Consider the following 9,303-nt stretch of genomic DNA (forward strand, 5'->3'; position numbering starts at 1 on the left):
TTCTTTAAAATCCCAGGACCCTGAGATCATGACCCAAGCCAAAAGCAGACCCTTAACTGACTGAGCCACCCAGCGGCCCCAAGAGAGATATTTTTTAAAGCTTTTCCCAAGCTACTAAAAAAGAATCAAGTCCCATGTCGGGCTCCCTGCATGGAGCCTGCTTCTCCCTCTGCCTGTATCTGTGCCTCTCTCTCTCTCTCTCTCTCTCTCTCTCTCTCTGTGTGTGTCTCTCATGAATAAATAAATAAAATCTTAAAATAAATAAATAAAAAAGAATCGAAGTCGATTGCATTATGATCAGAGAATGTGGTGTGTATCCATTCCATTTTTTGGAATTTACCGAAATTTTCTTTGTGGCCTAATAAGAGAGTCAATAATTATTAATGTTTCACGGTCACTGACCAAAAGACATAATTATAAGAGAATAAACTTGATATAGCTTTATTAATTATATATATATAGCAATCTCTACCTCCAACGTGGGGCTCAAACTCACAACCCTGAGATCAAGAGTCGCACATTCTTCCAACTGAGCCAGCCAACTGTCCCTGATTATACTATTTTTGCTCTGTCTACTACATTTATCCTAGGCTGATAAATATAAAGTCTTCTGCTGCTGTTGTGGTTCTATCATTTATTTCTTGCATTTCCTGGAAGTTATAAATTTTATACATCTTTCCATCCTGCTATTTATACATACAGATTTGTGACAGAGAATTATTGTGAACTATCCCATTTAGTATTGTAAGTGCTTCTGGAGTCACTCTGCTTTCCAGTGCTAAATTCTGAATTATGTCATTTTTTTGCTTTCTGGCCATTCGATATGTTGTCAGTTAGTATTTATTTGTGCACTCCTTAAAAAAAAATTATTGGGGGATCCCTGGGTGGCGCAGAGGTTTAGCGCCTGCCTTTGGCCCAGGGCGCGATCCTGGAGACCCGGGATCGAATCCCACATCGGGCTCCCGATGCATGGAGCCTGCTTCTCCCTCTGCCTGTGTCTCTGCCTCTCTCTCTCTCTCTCTCTCTATGTGACTATCATAAATAAATAAAAATTTAAAAAAAATTAAAAAAAAATTATTGGGATACCTGGGTGGCTCAGGGTTTAAGCGTCTGCCTTCAGCCCAGGGCGTGATCCTGGAGACCTGGGATCAAGTCCCACTGAGCCACCCAGGTGCCCCTATGCGCTCCTTTTCTTTGGGCTTCCAAGAATCCAACTACTACAAATCTAAACATGTGGTTAGTGCTGGAGATTTTTTACAAGGATTCATGAGAACATATGGTAAGGTCGGGAACATTCTTACTGTCTCATCACCACCCTTCCATCACCTCCAAACCAATGGCTTAGTGCACTCCAGAACAGCTCAGCATCATTGGGAAATCACCAGCATTCATCTGACCCATGGTTCATGGTTCTTTGTCCCCTGATTATATTTAATACTAGTTGTCTTTTTTTTCAAAACTTACTCTGAGTCAGGAATCAGAAGTGCTTTTAATCCTTGAATGTACTCAACAGTTTTGTAAGAATATTATCATCATAAGTTTTACAGATGATGAAACTGAGACTTGACAAATTAACTTCACCAAGGATAAACATTCATTTAAAGCATTCTTCAGGGGGATCCCCGGGTGGGTGGCTCAGCGGTTTAGCGCCTGCTTTTGGCCCAGGGCGCGATCCCAGAGTCCCGGGATCGAGTCCTGCGTCAGGCTTCCGGTAAGGAGCCTGCTTCTTCCTCCTCCTGTGTCTCTGCCTCTCTCTCTCTATGTCTATCATGAATAAATAAATAAAAATCTTTAAAAAAATAAAGCATTCTTCAAATATTGGGTGTAGGGGTTACTTAAAAATAAAATATTAGGGATGCTTGGGTGGCTCTGCGGTTGAGCGTCTGCCTTTGGCTCAGGTCCCGAGATGGAGTCCTACATTGGGCTCCCTGGGGAGAACCTGCTTCTCCCTCTGTCTGTGTCTCTGCCTCTCTCTGTCTCCCATGAATAAATAAATAAAATCTTTAAAAATAAAATAACATAACATATACACATTTATTTTTTTAACGTAACATATTTTTTAAAATAAAGCTTTCTGGGGCACCTGGGTGGCTCAGTCGGTTAAGCATCTGCCTTTGGCTCAGGTCATAATCTCAGAGTCCCAAGATCAAGCCCCACATGGCATCTGGGTCCCTGCGGAGCCGGGAGTCTGCTTCTCCCTCTGCCTGCCACTCCCCCTGCTTGTGCTCTATCAAACTAAATAAATAAAATCTTAAAGCATATATAAATCTTTCTTCAAATACTTGTTAAATAGCAGCATGGGTCATGTCAAAAGAGCCAGAAGTCCAATCCAGCTTGAACTTCACTGTCTTACTCCAAAGTTCACGTCATCAACTGCTGTCTACCATGCCTTCCTCTCCTGTCACTTCTCCAAGGGAGGTTTTGATCACTGCCACCTCAATACGCATGTCCCTATTGGGGTGAATTGTTAGGTTGTGTCCATGTAGGGCTGCCTTCTGCTCACACATCCAGGCCACATGTGGCCAAGGTGGCAGAAAGGTTCCCAACATACAGGGAAAGAGCTGTTATAATGTAGATTACAAGCACCAGGATGCCTAGCTGGCTCAGTTGGTGGAGCATGAGACTCTTGATCTTGGGGTTGTGAGTTTGGGCCCCACATAGGATGTAGAGATTACTTTAAAAGACATCTTTAAAAAAAAAAGACATCTTTATTGGGTGCCTGGATGGCTCAGTCAGTTAAGCATCTGCCTTTGGCTCAGATCTTAATGTCTGGGTCCTGGGATCAAACCCCACATCAGGATTCTTGCTCAGTGAGGTGTCTGCTTCCCTCTCTCTCTGCTCCTCCCCTGCTCATTCTCTCTCTCAAATAAATAAATAACAAATCTTTTTAAAAAATCTTGAGGTTGGGATGCCTGGGTGGCTCAGTGGTTGAGCAACTGCCTTTGGCTCAGGGTGTGATCCTAGGATCCAGGATCAAGTCACACATCGGGCTCCCTGTGGGGATCCAGCTTCTCACTCTGCCTGTGTCTCTGCCTCTGTGTGTGTGTGTCTCTCTCTCATGAATAAATAATAAATTAAAAAAATCTTAGGGCACTTGGGTGGCTCAGTAGTTGAGTGTCTGCCTTTGGCTCAGGTCATGATCCCAGGGTCCTGGGATCGAGTCCTGCACCAGGCTCCCTGCAGAGAGCCTGCTTCTCCCTCTTCCTGTGTCTCTGCCTCTCTCTGTGTCTCTCATGAATAAATGAATAACATCTTTTTTAAAAAACTTTTATTTTTTGTTAAAAAAACTTTTTAAAAGATCTCTCCCAGAGATCTCTCTCTTCCATACACACACAGAAGAAAGATCACATGAGAACATAGCAAGAAGATGGTTGTTTATAAGCCAAGAAGAGAGTCTGCCCCAGAAACCAACTTTGATGACACCTTGGTCTTGGACTTCTAGCCTCCAGAACTGTGATGAAATAAATTTCTGTTGGGGCACCTGGGTGGCTCAGTCAGTTAAGTGTTCGCCTTCGTGTCAGGTCGTGATCCCTGGGCCCTGGGATTGAGTCCCTCATGGAGCTCCCTACTCTTTGGGGAATCTGCTTTTCCCTCTCTCTCTGCCCCTCACCTCTGCTCGTTCTCTCTCTCTCAAATAAATAAAATCTTAAAAAAATATTCTGTTGCTTAAGTTATTTCCAGTCCCTGTATTGCAGTGTGAGCTAACACAGGTGGCATCTGGGAACTCAGATTTCAGGAGGGTTCCCATCATTGTCGAAATGATGAGTGGCTCCCCATGCCTAAACTATACAAACACTGTGGTTTATGCTGAACACCTGCTTTCCTTCTTGGGACCTGGGATTTTTGTACATGCTAGCCGAGGGTGCCTACCTAACTGGCTCCTTTTTTTTTAAATTTTTTTTAAATTTATTTATGATAGTTACAGAGAGAGAGAGAGAGAGGCAGAGACATAGGCAGAGGGAGAGGGAGAAGCAGGCTCCATGCACCGGGAGCCCGATGTGGGATTCGATCCCGGGTCTCCAGGATCGTGCCCTGGGCCAAAGGCAAGTGCTAAACCGCTGCGCCACCCAGGGATCCCCCTAACTGGCTCCTGATAAAAATCTTGGACTATTAGGCTCAGGTGAGTTTCCCTACAAACAATATATCAGATTTGTTGTCACAATTCATTGCTGGAAGAATTTTTTTTTAAGATTTTATTTGACACAGAGTGAGTATGAGCAGGGGGAGCAGCAGGGAGGGAGCCTGACATGGGGCTCGGTCCCAGGACCCTGGGATCATGATGTGAGCTGAAGGCAGATGCTTAACCGACTGAGTCCCCCAGGCGCCCCCATTGCTGGAAGAATTAAGCATGTCTCGTGTGACTCCAATGGGAGAGGGATCTTAGAAGCTGTTCCTGGCTCCCTCTAGACCAGGCCCCATGCGCCCTTTCTTTGCTGATTGTGCTTTGTGTCCTTTTGCTGTAGCCATGAGTACAAATACATGGAGTCGCTCAGAGTGAATCATCGGACCTGGGGGTGGTCTTGGGGTCCCTGGACACAAAGCATCTTCTACATAGTACCACACCATCATTCTCAAAACCCCTCCCTTTATTGCTTTGCTGCCTGTATTGCTGTCAGCTCCTCAGGGGCAGTGTCCTTACCCTAGTTTACCATCTTATTTCCAGTGCCTGGCACAGAGGAGGCTCCCAGTAAATGTCTGCTGAGTCTTTTTTTTCTTCAAAAGACAGAAATGTATTATTTAATGGTTCTGAAAGTTAGAAGTCTGAAATCAAGGTGTTGGAAAGGCGAAGCTCTCTCTGAATGCTCTAAGAGGGGATTCTTTCTTGCCTCTTCCAGCTTCTGGTAACTCCCAGCAATCTTTGGTGCTTCCTAGCAGTGCTGATTTCTGCCTCCATCATCATGTGACACTCTTTCCATGTATGTCTCCATGTCTCTCTCTCTTTTTTTTTAAGATTTTATTTATTCATTCATGAAAGACACAGAGAGAGAGGCAGAGGGAGAAGCAGGCTCCATGCAGGGAGCCCAATGTGAGACTCGATCCCAGGTCTCCAGGATCAGGCCCTGGGCCGAAGGCAGACGCTCAACCACTGTGCCACCCAGGCAGCCCTTAAAAAATAATTTTATTTTTATTTTTGAAAAGATTTTATTTATCTATTCATAAGACACACACAAGAGAGGCAGAGACACAGACAGAGGGAGAAGCAGGCTCCCCGTAGGGATCCTGATGGGGGACTCGATCCTAGGACCCCAGCATCACAACCTGAGCCAAAGGCAGACACTCAACCACTGAGTCACTCAAGTGCCCCCCTAAAATGAGGATTCTTAATGGGGAAGTGGCTCTCCTCCAATCCTTGACTCAGGGATCCTAGCTCCTGACATCTCATAGCTCTGCCTTATCCACCAAGCTGCGTAGTAACTCTGCTACATCATTAAGTGTGTCTATGGAAAGCAACCTCGGGCAGCCCCAGTGGCTCAGTGGTTTAGCGCCGCCTTTAGCCCAGGGCGTGATCCTGTCTCGCATCGGGCTCCCTGCATGGAGCCTGCTTCTCCCTCTGCCTGTGTCTCTGCCTCTCTCTCTGTGTGTCTATGAATAAATAAATAAAATCTTTAAAAAAAATAAAAGCTCTGGGTTTTGGGATGCCTAGGTGACTCAGTGGTTGAATGTCTGCCTTCAGCTCAGGGCGTAATCCTCGAATTCCGGGATTGAGTCCCACATCAGGCTCCTAGCAGGGAGCCTAATTTTCCCCTCTGCCTATGTTTCTGGCTTCTCTCTGTGTCTCTCATGAATAAATAAAATCTTTAAAAAAAAAAACCTCTGGGTTTTGGTTGATTGAGAGGCCTTTCATGTTGGATTAGTTAAGAGACACCCATGTGAGAATTTATTTTATTTTATTTTCCATGTGAGAATTTAGATCAAAGGTGGTCTTGGGGCACCTGTCTGGCTCAGTCAGTAGAGCAAGCAACTCTTGATCTCGGGGTTGTTAAGTTTGAGCCCCATGATGGATGTAAAGATTACTTTATTTTATTATTTTTTTTTATTTTTTTTTTAGATTACTTTATTTTAAAAGATTTTATTCACTCATGAGAGACACACAGAAAGAGGCAGAGACACAGGCAGAGGGAGAAGCAGGCTCCCCGTGGGGAGCCCGATGCCGGACTTGGGAATTTCAGGATCACACCCTGAGCTGAAGGTAGACACTCAACCACTGAGCCACCTAGGTGCCCCATAAAGATTACTTTAAATAAATAAAATCTTAGCCTGCTTCTCCTTCTGTGTCTCTGCCTCTCTCTGTGTGTCTGTCGTGAATAAATAAATAAAAATCTTTAAAAAACAGAAATAAAATCTTTAAAAAAGATGGAGGTCTTGATGGAGTAAAAGCTAAGAGTCTGGATTTGAAGTCAGATCGGAGATGCCTTGATGGTTCTAGAGTTCAAAAAGGCCCAGTCATGAGACGCCTGGATGGCTCAGCAGTTAAGTGTCTGCCTTCAGCTCAGGGCATGATCCTGGAGTCCTGGCATCAAGTCTCACATTGGGCTCCCTGCATGGAACCTGTTTCTCCTCCCTCTGACTATGTCTCTGCCTCTCTGTGTGTCTCTTATGAATAAATAAATAAAAATATTTTTTTAAAAAAAGGCCCAGTCAGAGCAAAAAACCAGCAACAGTGGGTATTAATCAGAGGCCCAGACTCAGTTGGACCAAAGAATATTCAGCAGAATTTCAATTCCAAATAGGATTGGAGGGGTACTGATAGTGGAATAGTTTGCAGCAGCTCAGGTTCAAAATGAGATTAGAAGAGGAATGATAATGGAATAGTTCGCAGGCACACAGGTTCTGAGGTCTGTGTACTACAAGTCTTACCAGTGTCCTAAGTTCAAGGTCAGATCAAAGAAGCAATCATAGAAAAATAGTAAATAGAGGCTACGGTTTGAAGTGAGATCATAGCAGTAGAGAATGGAATAGTTTCTTGGGGTCAAGCCAGAGGAGCACTGAGTGTGGAAAAGTTTGCAGACACTCAGGTTTCAGGCCCAAGGTGCATTGGTAATGAGTTACCTGAAGCTTGGATTCAAGGGCAAAGACTTCTTGATGGTGGAATTATAAATAGAGTCTCAGGCTGGAGTTTAAACTGCTACAGCCCTGATGGTGGAAGAGTTAAAAAGACTCGAGTTCAAAGGAAAACCAGGGGTCTTGATGGTGCAAACATTAACAGAAGCCCAGGTCTGAGGGTACACCAGGAGGATGCCAATGGTGGTAAAGTTAAAAGTAGCCAGGTATGGGTCACACCAGTGAGGCACTGGTGGAGGAAACGTTAAGAGATGCCCAGACTTGAGGTCAGATCAGAGACAATGATGGTAGAATAGTTAGTTAGCCGAGGCCTGGATGGAAGTTTGGGCCACACAGGGATTCATGGTGCAATAACTAACAGAGGCCCAGACTCAAGGTCAGGACCAAGGGTCCTCAAAGGTTGGTTGGAATTCTTGCTGAAGCAAAGGGGCACTGATCACAAATTAACAGAATCCGGGATCCCTGGGTGGCGCAGCGGTTTGGCGCCTGCCTTTGGCCCAGGGCGCGATCCTGGAGACCTGGAGATTGGGTCCCACATCGGGCTCCCGGTGCATGGAGCCTGCTTCTCCCTCTGCCTGTGTCTCTGCCTCTCTCTCTCTCACTGTGTGCCTATCATGGATAAATAAAAATAAAAAAAAACAAAAAACAAAAAAACAAATTAACAGAATCCCAAATTCAAGGTCAGATCAGGAGACAACAGCTGGTGGAACATTATACAGGAACCCTGGTTTGATAGTGAACCGGTGGTACACTGATGAGGTAATAACTAACATATGCTCCGCTTCAAGCTCAGACTGGAGAGGCTCTCGGAGCAAACACAGGGGTTCAAAGTTAAACCCCACTAACAGAATAGTTAGTGGAGGCCTGGATTTGAGGCAAGGCTAGTGCGGCACTGATGGCAGAATGGTAAGAGTTCCAGTAGATGTCAAACTGGAGGCACAGTGATGATGGACAAGTTAACAGAGGCCCAAATCTGACCAATAGGATTATCTTTTCATTGTTTGCTCATTACTTATTTCCTCGTAGTTATAAGTCAAGAAAAGGTATCATGAAAATGAATTTAAAGCAGAATGCTGGAGTGCCTGGCTGGCTCAGTCACATGTGACTCTTGATCTGGGAGTCCTGAGTTCAAGCCCGACACTGGGCACAGAGTTACTTCAAAAAAATAAAGCAAAGCAGAATGTCAACTCTGCCACCTCAAAATCTCCTGAGAAGGAAACCCCCAGATGACATGACATCCACAATTAGCCCTCGTGAATCCAGATTCAATAAACAACATGAAGAATGTGAAGAAATGAAGGTGCTAGAGAAAAACGAGGTTCCTCCAAGCGATCTTGCCCATCCACTGACCTTGGTTGAAACCGAGCACCTTTTCGGTATTGCATTGTGCACAGAAAGAGTTAACCCAGCAGGCCTGAACTTCTCTCCTTGGAAAGGCCTGCTTCAAGGATGGTCCTTAGCTGGCATCTGGACACTTAAGAGTTCATGAGGGTTCTCACCATCCTCTAAATCAGGAGTGTCTCACTGCGCCTCAGCAGTTCACACAAGCACTCTGGTTTATGCTGAACATCTGTTCTCCTTCCTGGACAGTCTGGAAGCTGAGTATGCACCAGGTTGGGGGTGGGGGGCTATGTGACCACCCCCTAGTGAAAACCCTAGGCATTTAACCTCTGATAATGAGCTACTCTGGGCTGTCAGGAGCCATGATGGGGGAATTAAGCATGTCCTGTGACTTCACTGGGAGAGAATCCTTAGAAGCTTGTACCTGGTCTCCCCGGGACTTTGCCCCGGGTACCATATCCCTTTGCCGATTGTGTTCTGTATCTTTTTGCTGGAAAAAATCATAACTACGTATACAACTGTATGTTGAGACCAAGAGTCCTCCCAGCAAATCATGGAGTTTGGGTGGTCTGTGAAACCTCTGAAGCATGAACTGCATCATGAACGTCCAGCTCTCTGGTATTTACATTAAGGTCAGATGGAAGTATAGTTTAGAAATGCTTCTGTCTGTAAGTAACCACACTGTCAAAATAACAGTGGCTTGAACAAACCAGTTATTTTTCCTCCTCCAACAAGACTGCTAGTGTTCGTTTGGTAGCTCAATAATACTGGGCCAGGGTGCAATGCCTGTGGCTCTGTGGACTGACCTCGAGGTCTCAAACTGGTAGCCACAGTTCCCACTAATGCATCTGGATATGGCAGCCTATGCAGCTGGAGGGGAGAGAGGGAGGAGCTGGAGGG

The sequence above is a fragment of the Canis aureus genome, chromosome X (assembly GCF_053574225.1).
Source record: "Canis aureus isolate CA01 chromosome X, VMU_Caureus_v.1.0, whole genome shotgun sequence".
In the NCBI taxonomy this organism is placed as follows: Eukaryota; Metazoa; Chordata; class Mammalia; order Carnivora; family Canidae; genus Canis; species Canis aureus.